Source organism: Hemicordylus capensis, chromosome 6, assembly GCF_027244095.1.
Source record: "Hemicordylus capensis ecotype Gifberg chromosome 6, rHemCap1.1.pri, whole genome shotgun sequence".
NCBI classification, from domain to species: domain Eukaryota; kingdom Metazoa; phylum Chordata; class Lepidosauria; order Squamata; family Cordylidae; genus Hemicordylus; species Hemicordylus capensis.
In genome coordinates, this window is record NC_069662.1 from 110,923,542 (window position 1) to 110,934,712 (window position 11,171).

Genomic DNA, 11,171 nt, shown 5'->3' on the forward strand with positions numbered 1-11,171 from the left:
TTTTGTGGTGGCAGCATTACAACTGAATGTGGACCAGATGGACTATTATCATGGTTTCATGCTATTTCTGGAACCATAATAATAAAGACGGTGGCCCAGACCCACCTGGGATCATGCCTGCTCCATGCCTGTGGCACTTCTGACTGGCTGCCTCTCCAAGCACTTGTCTCACCTTCTGTCGCCGATCTAAGAAAGCAGTTACCCGGCAACAGGGATGCTGTCACGTCCCATTCCAAGCTTGTAAGTCTGTCAAGTGGGAAAGTCACATGGGGGCTTGCCCTCTTCCCACGCTGTTGCTGTTTTCCCCCTGCTGGAAATCAGGAGAGAACGGGGACAGGATGGAAAGATGGGCACTGTGCTTTGCTCTCCAAAAATGAAATGATAAAGATGTGTGTTCACAAGCACATGCAGTTGCAGTGGCAACATAAAAAGGGCAACCCCATTAGATTGCTAGGACAGAAACATATAGCAGGGTGGTGATACCCCGGGTTGGGTTTAAAAGGCAGCCCCACCCAGGAATTCTTGAGTGGCTCAGGTCTATTTTTCGTACAATGATGTTGGGGAACCCTTCCCTTTGTGTGAATGTGTGCAGTCCCTAGGCTTATTTATGAGAAAGCCTGGACAGCAGGAGCAGCACTGCCTCTCCAGTGAAAAGAGTGATTCTACAGGTGTGATGGACAGATGCTGCTCCTGAGCAGACCGCCCTCTCATGAGAGTGGAAGGCCATGGTGATACCCCTTCACAACTCATGACACTTCTGCTTTACTGCTAATTTTAAAATTAAAATTTAAAATTTAAAACACATGTTAAAATGTGTTAATTGTTAATGGTTTTAAGCTGTTTTTAAAATTGTTTCATATTGATTGTTTGTAAAATGACCCGTTTGCGGGTTTTTGTGTTTGTTTCTGTGCAGAGCCATTTGGATAGTGCGGTATGAAAATGCAAATATCTATCTATCTATCTATCTATCTATCTATCTATCTATCTATCTATCTATTATAAAAGGAAACATGAGTGCTACCAACCACGTAGCAATTGGGCACTTGGTTGGTTTTTGGTAAATTTTAACAAATTTTAAAAGGTAGATCTAATTTTACTAGGGAGACTTGGTCTACCCATTGAATTCTATGGGTAGACCAGCTCTCCAAGAAACCCAGTGGGAAAGATGATGGCTCCGTATACTGGGCCATTACAACTCCCTGATCTGGAATGACCTAGATAAAAATTTAAAAATTCACCCAAAATCAACAAAGTCAGCAATTGCTATGTGATTGGGTGGTGGGTAGTACCCATGATGCCCCACCATCCAACCTGCTAGGTGTTCCTAGCAGCCACCCATGGGTGACAATGGGGTGTTTCAAATCCTCATTGTTCACTATGGGTGAGGCAAGATGCTGCACACCCCACAAGAAGCTTAGAGGGCTGGCATTGCAAAAACAAAATGGATACTCAAATCACCAAACCAATTCGAGCCTATTCTAGGGTGATTCTATTCTGCCTCAAATCTGGTCAATACCCTCAAGGGTGATTCAATTCGAGGTCAAATCACTTGAATCAAGGAGAATTAATTTGTCCACAAACTGTGACAAAATATTTGTCACATATCTCTACTGGAATGGTCTTCTAGTGGGTGTCCGTACTCTGGGATCTGTGGCTACTTAAAAAAAACCCTTAAAACAATTTTATACGTTCAGGCTTTTACCCCTTCGGGGTTGCCAATCTGTCTGTTTTCTGGCTGTTCTATCTTTGTCTTTTTATGGCTGCAGCTTTTGGTGTTTTTATGTTTTTTATGGTCTTAATTGATTTTTACATTTTAATGTGATTTTTATGGAATGCTATTGTATTAACTTCTGTAAACCGCCTTGTGATGAGTTTTATAAAAGGTGATCTATAAAATGAACACTAAAATAAAATACAATTTGATCTCTTACACTCCTTAAGGTGATAGCTTTTGCAAGTCATTATGCAGCTTGCTGACAATAGGGTGGAATCAGAATTGATCCTTTTTCAGACCCCTTTAGATAACACTGTTTCAAGTATTCACTTTCATGTGATGAGCATGCAGAATTACTGCACAATTAGAACGTACAATAATCTGAATCCAACCTTGTATATGTAGTTATTTCTCCAAATCATTAAGAAACAGCAGTCATAAGGAAACAGTTGACAAGATTGAGTTAATATAAAATGGGAGCTTTATTCTTGGGCCATCAAGATTTATTCTAAGAGCCTCATGCTAAAATGGCATTGTTTGCAATAGGCTTGCTGCTATGATTCACAAAAACATTAATATGCATTGCTGGGGATTAATGAAAGCTATATTCATTTTAATAAATTTAAAGTGCTTTATTGCTGATTGCCCTCAGTTTAAGCGGTTTTTATTTCTACTATTAACAGAAACATATTCTTAGCATATTTTAAACTTGATGAGAGCACGAATCTTTTCTGACATAACTACATGTATTCTGTTTATCTTCAGTAATCCACAAATATATTCCCAGAATATCAGGAATCTGTACAAACTGAAACAGGAAAAAAGATATCAAATCTTCAGTAGAGTCCACTGGTTTAGTTACATCTTGAGAACTGTGCATGTTCATAAAGTGGAAAATATAACATATAAGTGGAAACTCTTATGATAGGTTCTTATCAGATTGATTGATTGATGTACATCGATTGCCATGGAATTATGTAAGTTTTTAAAATACAGGAATATTAGCAAAGGAAAGAAAATGAAGGCACTGAGAAAAGAGAAACAGGCTTTGGCAAACAAATAAAAGGCTTGGACAGCAAAAATGGGCTATTTATAGTTCTTTTTGAATCATGAAATGAGTAATTTCTGTAGAACTCCATCAGCTTTGGTTCACAAATAGACTTTACAATTACCATGCAGCAGTTTAAAACAAACAAACAAACAAAATGCCAGATTGTTTCCAAAGGTCCACAACTGCGCAAGGAACTAATCATGGCAATGGACTGCTTTTTTACAGTGCGGATCAAAGGCAGAATCTGATGACCCAGTTTAAATCTTTCATCACAAGCCATGAAACACATTATAACGATGCTGCTTAAAATGACCTTAGCATGGTGAAACATCCCCATCCCAGTGGCAGTACTTAATGCACATGTAACCTTCTATGGATATGTAACCCACTAAAGTGACAAATTAGTGAAAATCCTTACAATTGGTTAAATCTTTTCACCTTTGTATATGTAATGCGGTACATGGAGACAGTAGGGGTGTGCAAACAGGTTCAATTCTGAACCAGTTCGATATCAAACTGGTTTGGTTCAAAGGTTTGGGGTTGAGCCAAACCACCTCCGGTTTGGCTCGACCCCGGACTGAACACACACAGCCCAGTTTGGGGGTTTATCGGATCTTTCCCCTCAATTGCTTTCTTTTAAATTAAACTTACCCCCTCTGGAGGGCTTCTCCAAAGTGACAGGGGGGTCCACCGCAGAGGTTCCCCCTCTCCCACCAGCCTTCCTTTTTTGTAAAATTGCCCCATTCGGGCATCTTCAGTAGGGGTGTGCACGGAACTGGCTGGCCTAGTTTGGTTCAAGTCCAGACCAGACTAGAACCTGATCGGCCAAGTACAGTCCAGCCCCCATCGAACCACCCCCCTGGTCCGGTCTAGTCCAGGGGGCTTCATGAATGTTTAAAAAACAATTAAAATAAATTAAAAATACCTCTAGCCCCTTCAGGGGGCTTCCTGTAGGCCACGGGGGGGGGCAGTCTGTGAAGGTTCCCCCTCCCCCCGTTGGTCTCTTAAATCACGGCTGCGGCCTGGGAAAATGCTTGTTTTTGGCCTGTTCGGGCCTCTGTAAGTGCGAGTGGCACTTTGGGGAAAAAATGGCCACTGTGCATGCACAAATGACCTCTGCAAGGCCCTGGGCCATGCCAGGCCTTGCAGAGGCCATTTACGCATGTGCAGTGGTGGCCAAAATGGGCACTGTACACACTTACAGAGGCCCGAACGGGCCAAAAACAAGCATTTTCCTTGGCCGCAGCAGTGATTTAAGAGGCCGGTGGGGGGAGAGGGAACCTTTGCGAAACAACCCGCCCCCCAGTGGACCAGAAGAAGCTCCCCGAAGGGGCTAGAGGTATTTTAAATTTATTTTATTTTTTTAAAAAAATCCACAGACTTGTCTGGAGGTTCGGTTCCAGTCCAGATGGAACTCAGGGAGGGTTCAGTTCGATCCCGAACCCCCAAACCTCCGGACCAAACCCCTGAACCCCCGGACCTCTGGACTGGTCAGCCTAATCCCTATTCTTCAGCCCTTTCTGGGCCTATTCCCCAGTGTGGTAGCCATTTTTGAGGCTGCTGCGCTTGCACAGTGGGACACTGCTTGGCCGGGTCATGGCCTAAGGCTGTTTTGGTGGCTTGATCTTCAGGCATTAGCAAATGATAATACTCACCTCCATCATGTGAAATGCTTCATCTAATGATTTTTGTAGATCTGGCTAGCAGCTGCTGACCAAACCTGGAAATTTCCCCAGTCAGTAGGCAACTCTGTCACATGTTTTCAGCTCTCAGTCTGAGAGGTTATATAAAAATGGAAGAGACTATTGCTAACATATTATAGAATCTCCTGTTAGAAGAGACCATTAGCATAGATAGATGATACCAGAAAGGATAGTTTGATTGTAGTTAGGGTAAATTCTCAGATTATTACTTTTTCCTAATGTGGATATTAATCAGCCTATTGAAAAATACAATTACAGCAACTACAACAAATATTTATATACCACTTAAAAAAAAAAAAGAATAAATCCAAAGCAGTTTATATAGAGAAATAATAAATACACAAACAAACAAGATGGATCCCAGTCCCCAAAGGGCTCATAATCTAAAAAGAAACATAAGAGAGACACCAGCAATGGTCACTGGAGGTGTACTGTGTCATGGGTGGAGAGGGCCAAGTCTGCTAAATACAGAGAACCACCACTTTAAAAAGGTGCTTCTTTGCCCAGTTAGCAGGGGCAAAATAGCATTATTCAAGTAATGTGAAAAAGTTTGCCTTAATCTCCAGACTAAAACAGCACCCTCACGTCCTCTGGCTGCATTGAAGGGTAAATAATCCATACATCAATATACACCAGTTTCTGTGGTCTGGATTGAATATCAAGGAACTGAGAGGCTGATCAATTGAATGTAAAGCTGACATTGCCTCTAATTCCTGAGAGAAGACATAGATTAGTCTAGGTTTTATCCAACTTATAAAGGTCAGAAGGAATTACTTTCTCTGTAACTTGCCTAGTGAGCAAGAGGTTGCCGGTTCGAATCCCCACTGGTATGTTTCCACAGCTATGGGAAACACCTATATCGGGCAGCAGCAATATAGGAAGATACTGAAAGGCATCATCTCATACTGTACAGGAGATGGCAATGGTAAACGCCTCCTGTATTCTACCAAACACATGGTTCTGTGGTTGCCAGGAGTCGACACTGACTCGATGGCACAACTTTACTTTTACCTCTGTCAGAAGATGGATGAATAATCTCATAGTTACTATGCATGACTAGAAATAAAGGGCCAGAAAGAAATAGCAAGGAGGAAAGAACTCCTGTTTGGAGATTCAGGCAGACACAACATGGGGCTTAGCACTGTAAAAGTCAGAAACCTGCCCCTTAGTAGCAGTTTCATGACTGAAAATGTATCATCAGAAGTGACCTTGAGTCACTGCCAATTTTCTCTTATCAATTGTATTTTCCTTTTGATCTCTGGGTCTGAATGTCAGCAGCACTCTTAAACACTTATGACTGTTCTTTCATCAACAGGATAAGAAGCAATAGCATCCACTTCTTTCATTCAGGAGTCTGTTTTCTTTAATCGAATGGAAACTGGAAAGACACTTCTTTCCATCAGTGACAATGATGCAGACCTCCATATCTGTGGGTCCAATCTGAGCATCTGCTCTGACCATTCTCTCTCCCTTTCCAGTGATTCATTGTTGCAGTGATCAGTTCAAAGAGAGGCACGAGTCAAATAGGGACGACATGTGGTACTACTCAAATGTACAACTTATAAGGTATGCGGGATTTTTGTTCCTAAGCAATTTGGCGGTGTCCTTATTTTCTGCCTCACTGATCACCTTTTATCTCCTCTCCTTCTCGTGTTTTAGTTAGGGGTCCCCGCCCCCACCCGCTTATTCCTCCTTCAAGCTGTGTCAGTGACAGTGAATGCTGATGAGTAAGCCTTGTCCCCAGCCACTCATTCTCAGGTAATCACTTTTGGCATGGAACACTGACTGCATTGTTATGGGAACCTGCATCCTGAGCCAGCTCTAAAAGGCAGGCTAGCTAGTTAGCTTGCCTGCCAACACTGTGTATTCTATACACATTTATTTCTTACTGTAAAGGAACAAGGTATCTGAGATGAGGCTTTGCTTTAGAAATGGCAATGCCAATGTGATATTAGACTGGGCCTAATCAGCCAAAGTCACTACCGAAGATTCTGCATGCCATGAATGGGTTGCGAATCTTTTTGTTTGATTTATTTTGGTAGGTTTTTTAAAAATATAAGAATAAGGGAGGAGAGCTGGTCTTGTGGTAGCAAGCATTACCTGTCCCCTTTGATAAACAGGCTCCACCCTGGTTGCATATGAATGGGAGACTACATGTGTGAGCACTGTAAGATATTCCCTTTAGGAGATGGAGTCACTCTGGGAAGAGCATCTGCATGCTTGCATGCAGAAGGTTCCACGTCCCCTCCCTGGAATCTCCAAGATAGGGCTGAGAGAGACTCCTGCCTGCAACCATTGCCAGTCTGTGTAGACAATACTGTGCTAGATGGACCTATGGTCTGATTCAGTATATAGCAGCTTCCTATGTTCCTAAGAAGTGATATTTGGATTTTCAACAAAAATCTTTGTGGGTTTTTGCTGTTGTTTGTTGTTTCGCATCCAAGTCGTTTGGTTGGTCCAAAACATCAAGTTATCTTTGTCCTCCTCCCATCTCCAGAATATTCTCATTCTATCACCTGCAGGCTGACATTATGTGGGAACATAATTCATTTGAAGAAGAACTTGAAAGTCAAACATCATATAATTATGCCACAGAAACGAAAGGTTAGGCTGCTACCATTAAACTTTGTAGGAGCAAGTGGTAAGGTTATACATCGTTGGGCTTGATTCTTTACTGGTGCAAATCAGTGTAATAATGGAAGCAAAGGTCAATGGAGCTACACTTTGAAAGTTTAGCTTCCAGCGCTTTTCAGTGTTGGAAATGTTAGCTTTGGATTAATAAGGGTCAAAAGAAGTCTTAGAACAAAGTGCAAAGTTTAAAACAGCTGATATTTGACAGCCCTTTTTGTAGCAGCAATATCTACATGCAGATCAGAGCACTTGCAGCAGAGGCAGACAATGTTGGCATGCCTCCCAGGGTGCCAAATGCTGCTTCCCCTGCGCCACCTCTTTTTTTGTTTGCAGTGATTACAACAGCACAAACACCCACCTCCTTCTCCACCCCCTTCTCCTCTGGAGCAGCAACACTTGCTCCCATTGCTTTCTTTTGGGGCACATCTTCCTACCCTGCTGACAGTATGGAAAGGAGGAATTGGAAGAGGAATGATAGAACAACAATAGAGTACAGGAGACTATCTATAGAACATGTACTGCACTCTCTGGAAAGGATAGTATTAGATGCTCTGTAAAGCATCTCCTGTACTCCTTTCACCATTTCTTCTTTTACCTGCATCTTTATTAGCCTAGTGAGGATGTAGGAAGGTTCACGACAAGCTAGGAGGAGGTGGCATCAGCAGAGGACCATCTTGGGGTGGTTAGCATGCAATGGACAGTAAGAAGAGGGAGATGTTGGTCGTCTTTCTACCTCCATGGCACCTCAAAAACCCAGCACTTGAGGTGACCAGCTCTTCTCTCCTCATGGGAGGTTTGCTCTGTGCACTGTTAAATTAGTTACTTGAATTAACATCTCTCCAAAAATTGTCCAAGGTGGGTTACAAACACAACATAGAAACACGAAAAGCACAATCCATTAAACCACAGAGGAGCTATAATGTCATTTCAGCAGATGAAGAAAAATCTGGATAAAAATTCAGTATAAACTAATATTTCAAAGGGATAGCCATACATGACATTATAGAATATTTAAAACCTGAATTTGAATACCTGGGCAAATATTATAACAACATTTTTACCTGGCACAGAAAGGGCAGAAGAGTAGGTGCTAGGCTTATAAAACTAGGCAGCATGTTCCAGAAACTGGGCACCACTAGAGGAAAGGCCCATGGAGAGGTTTACCATTCGCCTTATCAAATCGGGCAGGGGAATTGGGACAAGAGCCTCAACATTTATTCTTAAAGCATAGGCGAGTTTGTATGGAGCAATTAGTCCTTCAAATATGCTGATCCAAAGGACTTTACTTGGAATTTACCTGTACTGAAAGGGACTTTACCTGTACTTACAAGATTAGTGTGGCTGTACCATCTGGAGATCATAACCCTATAATTTGCATGTAGCTTCTGATTGAATGTCCTAGTGGTCCTAATTTTCATCTTAAGCAAAAAGTAGCCATTTCCAGAAAATGGGCATGTCTTTAATTTGAAACATATACTTAAAATGAAATACACAATGGGTGAATTTGACTGAAGGATACACTATGTATGAATGTTTGATTTGCTTTTCTGGTGGTGACCTCCTTAGTTATAGCTTGACAATATTTGATTTGCATCTTTGTTTATGTTTCATTTGCGTCTGATCCACTCATCATCCAAAGAGCTCAGGGCATCACAACACCCCAACAGATTAGATTAGAAAGAGTTTAGAATAAGAGATACGTACTGATGTTCTTAACAGCAGAAATGCCTTACTGTTCATCAGCATACACAGAGGCACTCTAACCCCTGGATTTCCAGGCTGAAGTCCAGAGCCTCCACACCCCTTGGGGGCCTCCAAATCCTCCTTAGTCTGTCCTGATTGGCGCTGGCCTGCCACTGTGCTGCGCGGCTGAGCAGGACCTCTGCTTTAGAGACAGAAGGGGGAGTGGGGAAAGAAATATGTGGATGGGAATATGTTAAGCTGCATGTTGAAATGTTTCTGCTAATGCATATTTGCATAAATATATCTTCTTATAGTCTTGTGAGTTCAGTTACTGTTGGAACCTCGAGAAACATGTTAAAAATACTGAGAGTGTCATGGTGTGTGTGTGTGTGTGTGTGTGTGTGTGTGTGTGTGTGTGTGTGTGGTTGGAGGCTCCAAAGCAGGGGGAGAGCCTCCAAAGGCCTTTAGATCCAGGCTCCAAAATTACCTAGGTGCACCTCTGAGTATACCATTATAATATTATTATTTTTATTTATTACCTTTCTTTACTGCCCAAATCTTGCATCTCTGGGCGGTTTACAATTAAAATTTAAAACATCAAATCATTTAACAATTAAAATAATTTAAAACATTAAAAAGTTTAAAACATTTAAAACTCAGTCTTTTTTTTAAAAAAATCTGTTTTTTTGTTTTTTTTTAAGAACCATAGATCTAATTAAAAGCCAGGGTGAATAAATGCGTCTTCAGTGTCTTCTTAAAAGTTGCTAGAGATGGGGAAGCTCTTATCTCAGGGAGCACATTCCAAAGTTCAGGGGCTGCAATGGAGAAGGCCCGTTACCGAGTAGCCGCCAGGCATGTTGGCGGCACCCGCAGACGAAACTCTCCAGATTATCTTAGCAGGCAGTGGGGCTCATGGCAAAAAAGACGTTCTCTTAAATACCCAGGGCTGAAGCTGTTTAGGGCTTCATAGGTTATAACCAGCACCTTGTATTTTGCTCAGAAATGTATGGGCAGCCAGCGTAGTTCTTTCAACACAGGAGTAATATGGTCTCTCCTAGATGACCCAGAGACCAACCTGACTGCCACATTCTGAACCAACTGCAGTTTCTGGACTACATACAAAGGCAGCTCCACAAAGAACGCATTACAGTAATCCAACCTAGATGTTACCAGCATATCTACTACCATTTTGAGGTCATTCATTTCAAGAAACGGACGCAGCTGGCGTATAAGCCAAAGCCGATAAAAAGCACCTCAGGCCACCACCTCAACCTGGGATACCAGGGAGAGGTTGAGATCCAGAAGCACCCCCAGACTGAGTACTTGTTCCTTCTGGGGGAGTGTGAACCCATCCAGAACAGGCAGATCAAAATCATCTCCCGAGTTCTGACCCCTCACAATAAGTACCTCCATCTTATCTGGATTCAGCCTCCATTTATCATCCCCCATCCAGCCCCTTACTGCCTCCAGGCAGGCATTTAGGGAGGTTATGCCTTCTCCCGATGATGTTGACATGGAAAAATAGATTTGAGTGTCATCAGCATACTGATCACACAGCACCAAATCTCCTGATGATCTCTCTCAGCAGTTTCATGTAGATGTTAAACAACATTGGAGACAATATGGATCCCCGAGGGACACCATACAAAAGTTCAGATTTTAAGAACAACAGTTTCCAAGAGACACCATCTGGAATCTGCCCATAAGGTAGGAGCGGAACCACTGAAAGCAGTGCCTCCCACCCCCAGTCCCTTCAGACATTCCAGAAGGATACTATGGTCAATAGTATCGAAAGCCGCCGAGAGATCTAGAAGGACCAATAGTCACACTCCCTCTGTCAATTCTCAATTGGAGATCATCCACCAGGACAACCAAGGCAGTCTCCACCCCATAGCCCACCCGAAAACCAGTTTGAAATGTGTCTAGATGATCAGTTTCCTCCAAGACTGCCTGGAGCTGAGAGGCCATCACCTTCTCAATCACCTTGCCCAGCCATGGAAGATTGGAGACAGGCCTGTAATTGCATAACTCTGAGGGATCCAAGGCAGGCTTCTTCAGAAGTGGTCTAATGATTGCCTCCTTAAGACAAGGAGGCATCCTGCCCTCCCTCAGAGTAGCATTTATGATCTCCACCAGGCCCTCTACAACAGCTTTCTTGCCAGATTTTATAAGCCATGTTGGGCAAGGATCAAGAGGGCAGATGGTAGGCCGCACCATTCCAAGCAACTTGACCACATCCTCAGGGGTCACGAACTGAAACTGATCCAGGGTCATCACATAAGAGGAACTGACTCTGTAACAGTTGTGGAGTTTGAATCTAAGTCGGCCCGTATATGAGAGATTTTGTACACAAAAAACTCATTTAAAAGGTCACAGTGAGTAATTGTTG

At 42.5% G+C, this 11,171-nt stretch overlaps 1 long non-coding RNA gene across 1 annotated transcript; it reads right to left on the reverse strand.

The window, feature by feature from the left end:
• Positions 1 to 2,235: 2,235 nt before the first annotated feature.
• On the reverse strand, positions 2,236 to 8,976 carry LOC128331555 (uncharacterized). The gene is made up of 3 exons (XR_008310342.1): positions 8,804 to 8,976; positions 4,421 to 4,539; positions 2,236 to 2,522 (listed from the first exon to the last, which is right to left on the reverse strand). It is a non-coding gene; the product is annotated as an uncharacterized LOC128331555 (long non-coding RNA).
• Positions 8,977 to 11,171: the final 2,195 nt, after the last annotated feature.